Here is a 17373-nt window from a genome sequence, read left to right on the forward strand (position 1 = left end):
ACAAGGTCCCCCAATCATGCCCCTTACATTTCTGATGAGTGTGCTGTACTAGCCTCCTTCTCTCTCTCTCTCTCTCTCTCTCTCTCTCTCTCTCTCTCTCTCTCTCTCTCTCTCTCTCTCTCCTCCTCCTCCTCCTCCTCCTCCTCCTCCTCCTTCTTCTTCTTCATCCTCCTCCTCCTCCTTCTTCTTCTCCCTTCTTCTTCTTCTTCTTCTTCTTCTTCTTCTTCTTCTTCTTCTTCTTTTCTCTCTCTCTCTCTCTCTCTCTCTCTCTCTCTCTCTCTCTCTCTCTCTTTCTCTCTCCCACCCCCTCTCTCTCTACCCCCTCTCTCCATGAGATTCTGAGCAACAGAAAAGCACTGAGCATGTCTATGCATCCCCAAGACAGCATCATGCAAATAGTGAGTTAGTAAGTGTTGGATGAATACATGGACCCCATTCTATATTTTCCTGTATATTATTTATATTAAGAAAAACCTCAATTATTGAAATTTCCTTTTTCAGCTAGAGTAGCAAATTCTTCTGAAAACTTATTTACTCATAACCCATAAATATCTAAAACAAAGAGACATAATTTTGCTACAGTTCAGTGTTAGGAATTCTATTTTCAAAGGACTGCAGCAGTCAAAGGGAGGTCCTCTGAACTTATTAATTTACAATGATGTCATTAAAGCAGAGTACATTATGGTAGCATTTTATGAAGTGAGTACTTCACTCAATTTCTCATTTAGAACATAAAAATAAAAGTCAATTCACATTGTGAGGCACAGTGGAAATATCTGTGAGGTAATTTCATATTTTATGAATTCAGGGCACTATAGTTCAAAGCCATATTATTAATTATTTTTACACTCATGTACTTAATGTATTGCATCAAGTACTGAGAATTCAACATAACTAGGTGTGAGATGCTTTGAGGAAAAATATGAGGCAAGGTCTACCGTGTTTCTCCTATTATAGTATAGAAGGGTCCACATTAAAATTTGAATGCATAGGAGCAGATTCAGTAGGCTGTTCCCCAGGAAATCTCAGAAGCCTCAGCAATGCTGAATCCAACCTAACCTCATCACTGCTGCAGAACTGAGAGAAGCTAGCCTGGCAACTCATACTCTCAAACTCACAAATAAATGAATGCTTATCCCACTCTCAGCATTCAAAAGAGGCATTTCTATTATATTGACCAAACTGAGCCACCCTCGGTGTGTAACACTTAGGGTATTTTCTGCCTTTGACCTGCTGACAGCAGTTAGCTTCTGCAGATGACATCAGTAGAGTCTTGACACCATCATCAGCACCACCCCAGTTTAGGAATCTCCAGTAGAAGATCAGAATGAGGAGGGTGTGGTTAAGTATTATCCTCTTGTTCCGTCTCTCTGAAGTTGCCTCCAACTGTACATGCCCATTAGTCTTATCCATGGTTCCCCTTCCAGATTCTGATAACCTTCCCAGCTCTCAGGCTCTTTAAGTAAAGGGTGGTGAGAACCTCTCTGACTCCAGACACCTGCTCAGTCCGGTAATCATTGTAACACTCAGATCACCTTTATAATGGGTCTCTAAAGATACATCTCTTTGAGTGATCTTTGGGTGTGCCATCTATAGTCTACTAGCATCCTGAGTCACAAACAAATGGAGCTGGTGTTCTCACAAGTCATATGGACACTTTGAGGCAACAGAAGTGTCCATGCCTCCACAAAAGAATGTCTTCAATAGCTTGCCTGTGCGAGCATCACACTCTTTATTCCTCTGTCTCTGGACCAATTCAGTGCATTGCTGATTAGATGCGGCCAACATTAGACCTCCCTTTTAATCTATGCAGACCTCCTTCTTCATCCCAGATTTGTTTGTAATGTCTTACTTTTCTAATGCTGGATTATAATAATTTCCTCAGGCTAGCCTTTCTGATATTTCACACATTATTCTATGTGAAGTGTTTCTAAACTCTTCACTCATATATCTAAACTTGCTGGTCTGCTTTCATAAGCAACTGATCATTTTTAATGTAATGCATATTTTGCTAGTTTATGACCAAGTTATTAATATTTTTCTTTTTAAAATGATGACATTTCTCCCACATAATACAATCATGAACATAAAACTTGAAAAGCTCACAGTCAAAATCAAATGAAATAAATCTTTTCCTGGCAGAGAATAAAGTAAAAAGAAATTTCCTGGTGATTAAGTACCAAGACTCAGAGCATAGTTGTTTTACAAATGGAACTTTGAACAGAGAGAAAAGCGCATGCCTAGTTGGAAAAGGAATTTTGCCTATGCCTGCTATTTCAGTTATTATTTCTCAGTGAATTAAGCCCATTCACAAAAATCTTAAATTTGTCTATTAGGATGTGAAACAGTCCATAACTTAGCCATCTCTCCAAACCTAAAAAGCTTAACCTTAAAGCTTAAACTTTATCCAGGCATGTTCAAAGAACTGGAGGGAAATTTTAGACTTTATGTAGCTGCATTTCTCCTGTAGCACAACTTCTTTACAATGTAGCACACATGTTTCTGAGTATAAGTCAAGAGCAATCTCTTCCTTGATATTTGCTTTGCTTTGTGAAGTTAAGAGAACCAATTACTCCCTGAGATGTTTCTGCATCCTAACGGTTGAAACACATCTTGCACACAGTTAGAGGAACTGCTTGCTTCCTACTAAATCACGACCCCACAACGGGCCTGTTCATCTCTCCAGCTCTGGCCAAGGACCTGATGGTTCCTCCAGGCCTTACAAAAGGCCTGCTAGTTCCTGCAGACTTGACGTTCTTGCAGAAATACCAAGCCATGTTTTTCTGGCCTATCTCCTGTGCCTGCCTCCTCTCTAAAGTGTAGAAACATAAGATGCAAACATACACCAACAATTTGGAAACAAAATGACATAAACATGCAGCCTCGCCCACTTATCCTGGTAGCTCATGCACTGATAGACAATCACTTTGCTTTGAAGTGCAAACAAAACTGGAAAATCTTCTGTCCATAAGTCATTCTAACAGTGTTCACCACCCCAGCAGAAAGCAACAGTATATCTGTTTTTCTCTCTTACTTTTTTGTTTTGTTTGAAGTGATAGAAGGATATTAGTGACATTTAGGAGAAAAAAAACAATCTCTACTGAATAAGACAGTTATGTTACCACAGTTTACAATATTAAGATTTATTCTGCTTGAGGCAAAGCTAAGATTAAAGAGATGATGTCACTAACACGATACAGGCTCATAGAACACTAAGCTATTACTGTGACCTTAATATGGAGCTTAGAATTCCAGATAGCAATACTGTTTTGTAACGGTCTTGCAGTCATTTAAATTCAGTTGTAGTTTGTCATAATCCTATTTTCTGGTTTTGTCTAAGCCACCTTGAACTTGGATTTTATGTCTTTATTAAGCATATTCTGGAGAACTTTACAGGGCCCAAAAGGGAAAGAGAACCAATTGTTTAAAATACTAAGAACCATTCACCCATTTTCCAGTTTGTTCAGAACTTTCACAGTGAGTGTAAAGGACCACTGTATATACTCATATCAGCCAGCATAACAAAGATAATACCCTGGAAAAATATTTATAAGTATCAAGATTTGCTATTGAGGGTTGATCTGACCCAAGATTTCCCTGAGTCTCTCATATATAGAAAAGGAAAGTAGTTCTTTGTCTAAAACCAGGACTACTCCTCCTGCAGTGCCAGTACTTACCTGGACCAGGGCATGGGGCGGTGGTGCTCCAGATACTGAGAGCTCAACTCTTCTCACTGTATGTAGCTGTGGTTATCTGTCCCAAGGATGCTGTGTGTTTAGCTTTGGATGCCCTTGAAATACACTGCTTTCCACTGACTCTCTGCCATGGTATAATAGTTTCTCCTGACTTTGTCCCATTTTTCTCCTGCAAATAGTATATAAGAAGCTGTATTTCTTAATAAACTTGCCTGGCATAACATATAGCTTATTCAAGACCGCCTAAACCCCAGCTTTTCCATCCTTTTTTTTTAAATGTTCACACAAGTATGTATGTGTGGGTTTATGTGAATGTATGTGTGTCTAAGAACGTGTTGAGTGTGTATGTGTATGTATATGTGTGAATGTGGAGTGCATGTGGGAGTGTGTATGTGTGTGAGAGTGTTTATACATGCCCCAGTGCACCTATGGCTTTGTGTTCTCTCCTTCCAACATGAGGGTTCTGAGGATCAAATTCAAGTCATCAGGCTTGGAAGTAAGTATTTTAGTCACTGAACCATTTCACTGGTTCAGAAAAGTTTCTTATTCAGGTGTCCCAGATTTGATCACTTCCCCTTGGTGGGGAGGTCCAGGGGCACACAGAGGAAGGGGAAGCAGGCTATCTGGATAAGACCTAAGAGGCTGTTGTCATATGGTGGAAGAGGAGTTTGTCTTCTGTCAGAGGTCTAGGGGTCTAGGGTCTAGGGTAATAGGGTAATAGGGCAGAAGAGGAAGGGAGAGTGAGAATGGGAAGATACAAGTGAGGGGGTAAAACTGAGGTGTAATCTGAATAAATTACAATAAATTTTTAAAAATTTTAAACAGAAAAGTTCCTTAATCATTCAATTCTCAATTTCTAATCTGCAAAATGAGGTTAATGACACTGAAGTCTTCATGATGAGTTGCTTAGGTAAATAAAAAAAAACACACTTAAAACCCTTAATGTGGAATTTAGATCATTTACAAGTGTCTCTATTCATAAGACAAAGCTTAAATAATAAAGCCATGTAACATAATGACGGGAAAAGAATATTAGCACATTTATTATATACTAGTATAAATATTACAAAAGAAATTATAGTCTCATCCTTTATATTTGAATATAGCCCTGTACATTAGCTAACATAGAATTGTTTTCCGTATTAACCACTTTTGAAGATGTATTTATTCACTTATTTTCATTTGTACTAGTGTTTTGCCTATACATAGTGTACCATGTGTGTGTCTGGTATCTTCAGGTCAGGAGAAGTCATCAGATCCCTTGGAACTGGAATTACAGATGATTATGAGTCATCATGTTGGTGCTGGAAAACCAGGTCATCTTCAAGAGCAGTAAGTGCTCTTAACCATAGAGTCATTGTTCCAGCCCCTATATTTTTAAATTTTAAATAATATCTGAAAATATAAAAGCTATAAATATTTATTATTAATGTAGTTTTAATATGTATAACATTTAATTTGGGTTAAACACATCTTCTCAAATACTTATCATTTGTTTATAGTGAATGCATTCAAAATCCTGTCTTGTAGCTCTTTTTAACTTTTATTGAATGTCTATGATTTACAAGTCATGCACCAAAATCCCTCTCCTCCCCTCCAGTAAAATAAAACAGACAAACAAAAATATTGTCACAGAAGCTATAGTGTATCATGCAGTATAGCCTTTTATCCGCATATGTTTACTTTAAAATGTTCAGTGCTACAAGTCATGGGTCTCATTTGAGGCCTACACTATCATTTTTAGATCCTCACTGGGACTGCTGCCAAATATCCCACTGTTGCCATGTGTCAAGAAGATTCTTAATCTTTGAATCTTAAGATCCAGCCCCTTCATGTGTTCCAGCACGTCATACATGGGGTAGATGTTGGGGTGAGGTCGAATCAGAGCCCTGGATCATGGCTCATTCCCTTGTCCTCAGGGCAGGGCCTACTCTTCTGCTCCCATGTCATCATGGCAGAGCCATCTGTTATCATGGCAGAGCCGGCTCACCCACTCCCATGTCCTCAGGGTAGGGCCCACTCTCCCACTCCCATGTCCTTGGGGCAGGGCCAGTTGTTATCATGGCAGGGCTGGCTCTTCTGTTTCTGTGTCCTCAGGGCAGGGCCAGCTCACCCGCTTTTCTGTCCTCAGGGCAGGGCCTGCTCTTCCACTCTACCATCCTCAGGACAGGACCCACTCTCCCACTCCTGTGTCATCATGGCAGGGCTGGCTCTCCTGCTCCTGTGTCCTCAGGGCAGGGCCCACTGTCTCACTCCCATATCCTCCAGACAGGCCCTTCTCTCTGCTTCTGTGTCATCATGGTAGGGCTGGCTCTCCTGCTCCTGAGTCCTCAAGGCAAGGCTTGCTCTCCCCCTCCCTTGTCATCAGGGCAGGGTAGGCTCACCTGCTCCTTTGTCCTTGGGGCAGGGACAACTCTCCAGCTTCTGTGTCCTCAAGACAGGGCTGACTATCCAGCTCCCATGACCTCAGGGCAGGGCCAGCTCTCAGGCTCCCATGTACTCAAGGCTGGCTCACCTGCTCCCACATCCTCAGGGACAGCTTTCCTGTACTTGTGTCCTCAGGGTCAGCTCTCCTGCTTCTGTGTCTTCAGAGCCATCTATTCTGCTACCATTCAATTCACCAGATTGTTGCTGGCCATCAAGGCCTGGATGACCTCCTACTCCTGTGGGTACTGGATCTTGTGGGCCATCAAACAGGATGCAAGTGGAGGCCCCTACAAGCCTTCATTGAGTTGCTCACAGAAACCATTGATGTTGTCCCAGCTCAGATTCTTGTCCAGGGGGAACTTGCGGCTCTGTTGATTTACATCTTCTGAGTCTCTGGTTTCATTGCATGTTCCATCTGCCATGGGTCCCTGCCTTTGTGCTGCCCCAGTATCCACCTCTGCATGATCCAGCTGTCACCACTGAGCCCAGCCCCAGCCAATAAGAGGAGGCCCACAAGGCCTGTGGTGTGGGCAGTACAGTCCTCACTTGGGCTCAACTCGAACAGCACTCGCTACTCAAATGCCATCTCCTTGGCTAGCACAGAACTGGACCACAGACTGAAAGCAGCAACATAGCTGCTCTGATCACATCCAAAGACCTTCTAGGTCTGTATAATCCAGCTGGAATCCAGACATGCCCTTAGAAAACCTTTAATCATAAACAATGATGTCTAATTTGGGGACAGACAAAGTGACAAATGAGAAAAAGATTTGGCAGAATAGGATACACCCAACAGTATTGGAAAGAAAGACTATTTAAGAGATCACATGGAGAGTCAAAGGTCATGACAGTGGAGTTCAGTTCAGTCAATGAGTTAGGAGTCAGTTGAGAGGCAGTGCAGTGGAACTAAGTTCATGCGCTTCAGTGGGTAGAAGTTCAGTTTGTGGAGTTCAGAGGGAGTTTTACCAGGACAATTGTACAGAGACAGATTGCAGAGAGAGGGATCAAGGTAGACACAGGTGAAGACAGAATGAGCCAGAGGAGGAGAAGGATCCAGAAGATTAAAAAAGATTGCCAAAGTTACTATGAGACCAAGCAGAAAAATTTAGTCAGAAGCCAAAGAAGCCAGCTTGAATTAGTCAGCTTGGGGATGAGTTTTGAGCCAGAACAGCTGAGTTGAACCAGCCAGCCAGAGTTCAGAAAGAACTAGAAAGGATGAGTATATTCAGCAGTAAGCCTCTGAGAAGACAATTATATCAGACAAATAAAAGATATTTTATACCTCTAGAACAGTAAATCCAAGTAAATCCTTCTATAAGTTACCTCATTAATGTTGTTTTTATCACACCAACAGAAAGTAACTAATATAGCAGGGTTTTATAATTTTATGAATGAATAACAAAACATTTTCTAGTTTACTGTATATAACAAAAAATTATGGGTTCACGCAGCGGGCGTGGGGTTCAAAAGATGAGGACCTCAATGCATTCTAAGGAGGAGGACTGTGTTCCAGAGCTACACAGAAAGTTCACCCCCGAGAGTGCCCTGATTGGGAGGAAACACTTAGCACAATGTATTAGAAATATCTGAGCCAAGATCATCCAAGATGGTGTCAAGCGGAACAGTGACTGCACAGCCACGAAAGGACCATACTGAGAGCTCCAAAACACAGTGTTAGTGTTTCCCAGAAAGCAAGAAATCCTGTCATGTGGATCGCTCATGCCCTCCCTCTGCAGGACTGTACCACCCACACCACAGCCCTCACTGACCTCCTCTCACAAGCTGGGACCATGCTTAGTGCCGTAATCTGGATTGTGCAGAGGTGGATATTAGGGACAGCACCGAGGCAGGGACACATGGCAGATGGAGCACACAATGGAACAAGAGACACAGGAGGCAGAATCAACAGAGCCACAAGTTCCCCAGGAAAAGGAACTGAGCTGGGCCAACATCAATGGTTTCTGTGAGCTACTCAATGAAGACTTTGAGGGGCCTCTACTTGCTACCTGCTTGATGTCACACAAAATCCCATAGGAGTAGAAGGCAATCCAGGCCTTGACAGCCAGCAACGTTCTGGCGAATTGAATAGGAGCAGGAAAGCTAACTCTGAGGACATGGAAGTAGGAGAGCTGACCCTGGGGACACAAGAACAGGAGATCTGGCCCTGAGGAGAGCAAGTGAGCCATCCCTGGGGACATGGGGGCCCTGCCTTGAGGACACAGGAGCTGGAGAACTGTCCCTGCCCTGAGGACATAGGAACAGGCAAGCCAGCCATGCCATGATAACAGCTGATCCTGCCATGATGACATGGGAGCTGGAAAGCAGGCCCTGCCTGAGGATATGGGAACAGGTGAGCTGGCCCTGCCCTGAGGACATGGGAGCAGGTGAGCCAGCCCTGCCAGGATAACATGGGAGTGGGAGAGTGGGCCCTGCTCTGATGACATGGGAGTGGGTGAGCTGGCCCTGCCCTGAGGACATGGGAGCAGGTGGGCTGGCCCTGCCCTGATGACATAGGAGTGGATGAGCAATCCATGCCCTAATGATGTGGGAGCAGGAGAGTGGGCCCTGCCTTGAGGACATGAGAATGAGTGAGCCAGCCCTGCCATGATAACATGGAAGCAGGAGAGCTGGTCCTGCCCTGGTGACATGGGAGTAGGTGAGCCAGCCCTGCCATGATGATATTAGAACAAGAGAGTGGGCCCTGCCCTGAGGACAAGGGAGTAACTCTGATGCAGGGCTCTGAGTGAACCTCACCCCAACATCTACTCCATGTATGACCTGCTAGAAGACATGAAGGGGCCAGATCTACAGATGTAAAGATTAAGAATCTCCTTGACACACAGCAACAATGGGATAACCGACAGCAGTCCCAGTGAGGATCCGGTAATGATAGTGTAGGCCTCAAATGAGACCCACGACTTGTAGCACTGAACATTTGAAAGTAAACATATGTGGATAAAAGGCTATACTGCATGATACACTGTAGCTTCTATGACAATATTTTTGTTTGTCTGCTTTATTTTTCTGGGGGGAGGAGAGGGATTTTGGTGCATGACATGTAAATCATAGACATTCAATAAAAGTTTTTTTTTAAAACTGTGTTGCAGCTCTGAGAACCCTGCAGAAAAGAAGGCAGAAAGAGTGTAGGAGCCAGAGGGGACAGAGGACCCCAGGAGAACAAGACCCTCTAAATCAACTGAGCAAAGCTCGACAGGCACAGGGCCCACATAGGTCTGCACATGTTCTGTGTGTGTGTGTAGTATAGCTTTCAGGACAGAGGTTTTGGGGGACTCCTAAGTGTGTGTACTAGTGGGTCTCTGATTCTTGTGCTTTCTCTTAGCGCTCTTTTCCTTCTGTTGGTTTGCTTATCCACTTTGATGTTTTAGCTTATTATATTTTATTTTATGATGTTTTGTTGTTATCTCTCAAAAGCCTGTTCTTTTCTAATAAGAGACAGCACGGGAGTGGATGTGAAGGGGAGGGAGGGTAGAGAAGGATTGGTAAAAGAGGAGGAAGTGGAAACTATAATCAGGACATATTGTATGAATAAAGAAACTATTTTCAGTAAAAGTGAAAAAAAAAAAAAAACCAAAAACCAAAACAAACAAAAATACCTGTGTTGTTAGAGCCAAGCAGGGAACCCTCATGGATGAAGAGTCTCCGGTGAGCTTCCAGCTGAAGGAAAGGGGGACTGCTGACAGGCAAAAGGAGGCTCTCTCTGTGGCCTCTCTTTTCCCTCAGCATTCTTCCCGAGCCCCTGAGAGTGCAAAGCTGAGCAGAAAACAGTAGAAACTAAGTGAGCAGAGGCAAACGGAGAAAGGCCAATGTGAAGCAAAAGGAGTTTGAGCCAGAAAATGAAAACACAAATAAAAGCACGGAGGTCATAGAAAAGGTGGCATTAATTAAGCACAAAACAGCAAATAAGAAACCAAAGTACTAGCACAATTAATTATTAGGAAAAGAACAAAGGGTCAAAACTCCAAGTAAATAAGTAAAATACGAATCAAGAAATGTTGTGAGCAAAATAAGCATTTCAGCGGCTTTTAAAGGGCACACAGACAATCTCAGAGACTTGAACTGTATTCCTGGAACCTCCATAGTGAAAGGAGAAAACTGATGCAAGTTGGCTTCTGGTCTCCACGTGTGTGCCTTGGCACAGGGTGCACGCACATATTTGTATACGCTAACACACACACACACACACGCGTGCGCGCACACACACACACACACACACACACACACACACACACACACACTGTGACCAGTAGAATTACTTTTATTATGATTATTCATTTTCAGATTTGAAAAATAAGTATGCCCTATGTTTATTACGAAAAAGATAATTTAAAAAACAAGACACTTGTAGAAGGATCCAGAGGGTCCTAGAAACCTACAAGTAGAACAATATGATAGGCAGATTTGGGCCCAGGGGTCCCACTCAAACTAAGGCACCAGCCAAGGACAATACAGGTGGTAAACTTTAAACCCCTTCCCGGATCTAGTCAATGGTCAGAATATTCTCCACAGTTGAGTGGAGAGTGTGATATGACTTTCTCAAGTACTCTGGTGCCTCACATTTGACTATGTCCCCTGGAGGGGGAGACCTGGTGGCACTCAGAGGAAGGACAGCAGGTAGCCAAGAAGAGACTTGATACCCTATGAGCATATACAGGGGGAGGTAATCCCCCTCAGGAACAGTCATAGGGCAGGGGAGTAAGGGGAAAAGGGGAGGGAGGGAAGAATGGGAGGACACAAGGGATGGGATAAACATTGAGATGTAACAAGAATAAATTAATAAAAAAAATTATTAAAAAATATTGTCATTTTTTCTTTAAGACATTCTGGCTTTTCTTTATGTAAAATGCAACACTATCAGAGAACAACATCCCCACTTTTATTTTACTTCAGGGGTGCACTGATCTTAAAAATGTTTTTTGAAGATAGTTCTTATGTATGTTTGAAAAGCTGATGCTTCAATGTTACCCATCATTATTGTCTTTTTTTTTTTTTTTTTTTTTAAGATCAACACAATAAATTCCTCTTATGGCTGAGTACCAATTAAAAGTATGCCGTTATGTCATCTGGTATTCTTGTGTAATTGAAAAATAAATGATGTAACTTGAAAAATCATTACTTCTAATGTCTTCCATGTTGTTAAAAATTACAACAGTTTGTTATTCAGTGGCTAAATACCATTCCACTATGTATATGTACAACATTTTCTTTATCCACTCACCATCTGATGGACCCTTGAGTCATTCCCATTTCTTGTCTACTATAAATAGTACTTCAGTGAGTGTGAGGATGCAAATGTCTCCTTGACACCCTGATTTCTCTTTCTGTGGATATATACCTAGTACAGAGATTAATGACTAAATTTCATTAATCTCAGATGAAATTTCAAGTGCCTCCAGACAAGCTATCTTATATCCCTTGGACTTAATTTACCTATGGAATAAAATAGTTGAAGTAGATCGTGTGTTTCAATTCAAAGTTTCAGTAACAGTAAACTTCAGAATAGGCTATGCAGGAAATACCCTCCAGCCCTCAGCCAAGCTGTTTAGTGTGTTGCCGATTTGTTACAGGGATAGCTAGGCTGCTGGAAGATACAATGACTGAAATAGGATTCAGAAGTTCCTTTCAGAGACTTTCCAGCTCCTCCGGGCTGGCAAGAGGTTGCTTTGGCCCTGCAATCAGCAGCAGCTCTCTGCGCATTTGTTCTCTGCCAGCCCCTGCATCTCTGCTTCTAAGAAGAATGCTTTCCTCACATTTCTTGGGGAGAATGTATGCTTTTCCAAATCCTGAGGGGGGGAAAATTGGCTAAGAAGAAAATGGTGACAAATGTCATAATGTTTCCATGGAAATAAAAGACTACAAAGGAAAGTGGTAGCTATTAATTAGCCGTTGCCTGTGGTAAATATGTGTTTCTGAGCCTGCCTGCTTGTGAGTTTTTTTTTTTTTTTTTTTGAAAAGAAAACATTGTATATCCAGTATACTTTAAACAACTCTTGTCAATGATATTACACAAAATAAGTTTGAGGCACTAAACAAGCTTTTAAATCGACAATTTCAATGCATGCTTTAATAGAGGCTGTTAACCTTGCTGGGGGAGCTGAGTGTTATGTTATTTGAAAACTACTCAAATCATGTTGGATGGCATTTTTCCATATTTGAATACTCCCCATAGGCTAAAGCTCTCTGTAAATATTTTGAGAGAGAAAAAAATGCAAAGAAAAAAAGTCAGAATGTTGTGTGGTGCTTTAACACAAAAACCAGAAAATGAAAATACAAATTGGAAAAAGAAATTCCATTTTCATAGAAAAACCAAAACCAGGGCAGGAAGGCCTGATAACTTCATCTTTGAAAAATGAGCTGTGCTCAGGTGAAGCCAAACCATTCAATAACCAACCTGCCAGCACTTCAGAATGCACTTTAACAAGCCAATGTCAGTCCCCTGAGAGGCAGTGTTTCAGGACTTCATTACTTGTCACAAAACTCAAGAGCAAAACAGCCACATAGGACATATAATAACAACCGGATATTAACCATTTCATACAGCCACTTTTTTTCATTTTAAATATTTGTGAGCACATCACTCACTCTGTGATGATTTGATTTGGAGAATCGTGTCCCCACATGTTTGTTTTCACTTTGTATATTTATGTATGGTGTTAGTGACTATGAGTGTGTATACATGGGTGTGTGCCTCAAACTGAGGAACTTAAGTCAGTGCGCAGAACCACTCTGCATAACCTTCTTCATTAAGGCCCGCATTCTCAGTTAAAGCCAGAGTGTTGCAATATGGCCATTCCTGCTAGCCAGTTTACCCTGGGCATCCCCTGTGTGATGGTTTGAACGAAGATTCCCTGCTCATAGGCTCTTATTTTTGAGTGTTTGGTTCCCAGTCGCACTCAGTAGGAAGCACTAGGAGGTGTGTCTTTGTTGGAGAAGGTGTGTCCTGTTTCTGCAAGCAGGCTTTGAGGCTCCCAAAATCTAATCCAGGCCCAACCTCTTCTCTCTGCCTCAAATTTAAGGATGAGATATAAGATCTCAGTAGCTCAGCTATAAGAGCCAGAGTTCTAGCACCATGCCTGCCTACGTGTTGGTATGATTCTTGCCATGATGGCCATAGACTCACTCTCTGAAACTTAAATGGTTTCTTTTGTAAGTTGCCTTGGTCATGGTGTCTTTTCACATCAACAAAACTGTAACACCTTGTCTTCATTTTCCAGGGCAGAGCTTAGAGGGCAGGGTGTCATGTTCACACAATGCTTATGTGGATCTCTGGAGATCTCAACTCCAGCCCTCAAGTTTGTTGGGCAAGGGCTACACTGCTAGGCCATCTCTCCAGCTCCCAAGTTCATGTCTCTTAATTCTGTCCACTATAAATTGTCTATAACCAGAAATTTTTATTTTATGTGTCACTGAAATCTATGGTTTTTGCCATTGTGTACTGAAGCATAGTAATAATAAACTTGGTATTCCTTATCTTTCAACCAAAATCTTGAAGCATCTACCATGAGTGACATAGAAAGGAGATTCATTGTTTATTATTGTAATTTGTCATTGTTGTGATTTGCACAAAAATGGCCTTCATGGGCTCACAGATTTGAATGCATGGTCATCATGGAGTGGTACTGTTAGGAGGTATGGCCTTTTTGGAGTAGATGTGGTTTTGCTGGAGGAAGTGTGTCACTGGGGGTTTCAGAGCTTCAAGCCAAGACCATTGTCTCTCTCTTTATGCTGATCCAGATATAGAATTCTCAGCTTCCTCTCCAGCACTATGTCTGCCTTTGTGCTGCCATGCTTTCTGCCATACTGATAATGGATTATCCCTCTGAACCTGTATGCAAGCCCCAATTAAATGCTTTCTTTTATAAAAGCTGCTGTGATCCTGGTGATTCTTCACAGCAATAGAACACTAACTAAGACAGACGTTACATTAAAGAAGGCATAAAACGTGATTTATTTTTTAACTACAGAATAGGGCAAATTAAGTCAATAAAGTACTTGCTATACAATAATAAAGATCAGAGTTTAAATCCTTATAACTCCTATAAAGTTGTGCATGGTAGCATGTGTCTGATGTCCTGGAGTTTCTGTGGCAGGGTGGGAACCAGACAGGAGTATACTTGGAAGCCCATGGGCTATCTAGTGTTCCACACATAGCCATAAACAAGAGATTCTGTCTCAATAAACAAGGGGAAAGATAATGCCCAATCCCCAAGGTTGTCCTTTGACCTCTACATGTGCACCATGGGTCCTTCACACATGGACATACACACACACACCACAACCAGTATCACCACCATAAAAAAAATTTAATTGATCTAAGAAACATCTTAACTCTTAATCTACTAAGCTTAATTGAAAGACTAAACCATTTGGTCTCCAACCCCATCTGAGATTTGAGAAGGAATAAAACTACCTGAGTGAACCAGAAGTGTAGGTTAGCAGCTTCCAAAATGAAAAAATAACTGAAACAAGTTACTGCCTGAACAGTCACCCAACATCCTCTGTAACATTGGAGCATCATCTTCAGCCTTCTGGCCCAATATATCTGAAAGACATATTTGCAAGGCAGGAACTATTGAGGACTTGCTTACTCTGTCTTGGCAGAATTCACCTGTTGACTCTGCCTGCTTTTAACGTGTCTATTTTTAGGCACAATTCTGTCTGTGGCAGAAGCGAGGACATTTTGCCCAGTGGCTCATTTGCCACATTTGAAGCCAACTCCATAAGATGTTTTAAGTTATGGAGAAGAGATATGATAAATATTGATTTTCATTCAGAAATTTAGACCCAACAAGATAGGAAAGATGTTTACTTTACGTTTGCCAAATACAAATAGCCAAATCACTGTAAGTGTAACATTTAAATAATTTTTTATTGCCTCATGATTCTTCCCTCTCTGTGTAGTTTATTTTATTCAGGTGTAATAATATAAATGTATACATTAAGAAGAAACACAATAAAAATGAAACATAAAATAAATAAACGTTTAATTGAATCACTTTTTAATGAAATAAGAACAAAGATACATGAATTCTTGACATGACTTTTCTTTTTGAATCAAGATCATTAACATCCATGGAAAATTTGAAAACATTTTCAGTTGTCTTTATTTCAAAGTTGAAGTAAATGGGTAACTGCTCCTGGATTCTAGCTTGGCAATAATGGAAAAGGTAAAATAGTCAAGAAAAGCAATTTCTTTGAACCAAGTCAGACAAACATCACACATATCTCTCAATCTCATTTAATACATAATGAGGTCTGGTGGCCACTCCCACCACCTCCAGCTCCCTCTTACCAGATCCCTCTTACCTTCTGAAAAAAAAAATTCAGCATGCATCAAAGACCTGAAGCAGAGGGCAGAGAAAAGTATCACAATCTAGGCATAAGCAAGAATTTATTCATAGAACCCAAAAAGAGCAGCAAAATTACAAGAACTGACCAGTGGTGTGCATGAAGTTTTAAGTCAAAGAGAACCACCAACACCCAATGAAAAGACAATTTTTAGAATGGACAAAGCATTTGCAAGCTATTCATCTGGCAGGGCAATAATATATAGAATACATAAAGAACTCAAAGTCTTAAACACCAGATGCCTCCCTCTTACTTTTCCTTCAGGGACTTCTAAAGTTTTTTTCTAAGGAGAGTTTAACTCATAGTAAAATACTCATTTATATCTTAGCTTTCCTAAAAATTAATGCATTCCCCCACAAGAAAAGAAATAAAATATGTACAGTGGCTGCTTGGTACCAAATTCTTATTGTGCTTATCTAAATTTAAAAATTTATATATATTCTGTAAGCATGATCAAGGAAAATCTTTACTTGAAATGTGTGCTAGCTTCCTTTTTCTTTGTCTTGGCTGAGCCTCCTCTGTGTCACATACTGCTTGTGCTTGTGCCTGATTGTGAGTTCTCTCCGTTACAGCTTCCCTTGAGTGCTAGGCAGGTATGTGTCACAGCCTTGGTTTCTAAAACACAGAGAGCTATAGAAAATGTTCCTGGCTTCATTTTTTGCCCCAGAATGCTGCCAGACCATGATGTTGTGACCTCTGGCTTCTTGTTGATTTTGTGTATTCCCTCATACAGGAAGAATGTTTTCATAACATACATGCAAAATAAGAAAACATCCTAACTATCTTCCTCATTGCTGTAAGAACATGCCTGACAAGAAGCAGTTTAAGGAAGGAAGGGTTTATTTCAGCTCATTGTCTGAGGCTACAGTCCACCATGGCACTTCCGTCACAGTGATGGGAGCTAGAGACAGATGGTCCCATTGCATTCACCATTGAACAGCAGAGAGAGAATGCCTGTGCTTAGCTAGAATTCTTCTTTTTATTCAGCCCAGGACTCCAGCACGTGGAATATGCTGCCCCGTATTCAGGGTTGGTCTTCCAACATTAAGAAACCATTCATAGACATACCCAGAAACCATCCTAATACAACCCTCACAAACAGGCCCAGAGGTTTGTCTCCTATACGACTCTAGATTCTGCCAAATTAACAACTAGTTTTAACAGGTTATGAACTGAAATGTGGAGAGACAGATCCTTTTCATGGGTAACTAGCAAATAACATTTTATTGGGCTAGTTGTTTATTTCCTGCAAGAATGTCTTTAGTGTTAGCATGGAACAAACAACAATATTCAATATAAAAGGACATTAGCCAGGTTTACATAAAATATGTATGCACTGTTTTTGCTTACCTTTATTTTTGCATCTCTGTAACAGGATGGCATGCTGTTCTGAAAGTACTAAGGTAATATCAGTAAATGCTCACATATATACACAACTTCCCACATCTACATAGCTATTAATTAACTCCCTGTCCATAATTCTGTCCTGGATGTATAGCTACTCATGTCAGTAAGCTTCGTCCGCTGTTTGCTGTGTTCAGAAATAAGTGTTTCAGTGGGAAGCAGAATGGAAACTGAAAAACTACTAAATGTGCTATATCCTTAAAACTCAGTAAACTGTTGGCCATATTTTCTGATGTTGAGGTTCACTCCCTTCATTTTCTGTCCTCAGAGCTGATGTAGAGGCTGAATGTCTGGCCTTGGGCTCTGCATTAAATCTATGCTTCCGTGACTGGAATTGGAGTATGCCGACCCCATTTCACTGCCTTTAAACAAGGCTAGTAACTTATAAACGGTACATTGATTCATTATTTCATGAAAAAAAATGACAATCCTAAAATGCTTTACTCCCAACAGATTTAATAAAAGTAGAAAAACAGTGCAG

Source organism: Acomys russatus, chromosome 21, assembly GCF_903995435.1.
Source record: "Acomys russatus chromosome 21, mAcoRus1.1, whole genome shotgun sequence".
Lineage (NCBI taxonomy): Eukaryota > Metazoa > Chordata > Mammalia > Rodentia > Muridae > Acomys > Acomys russatus.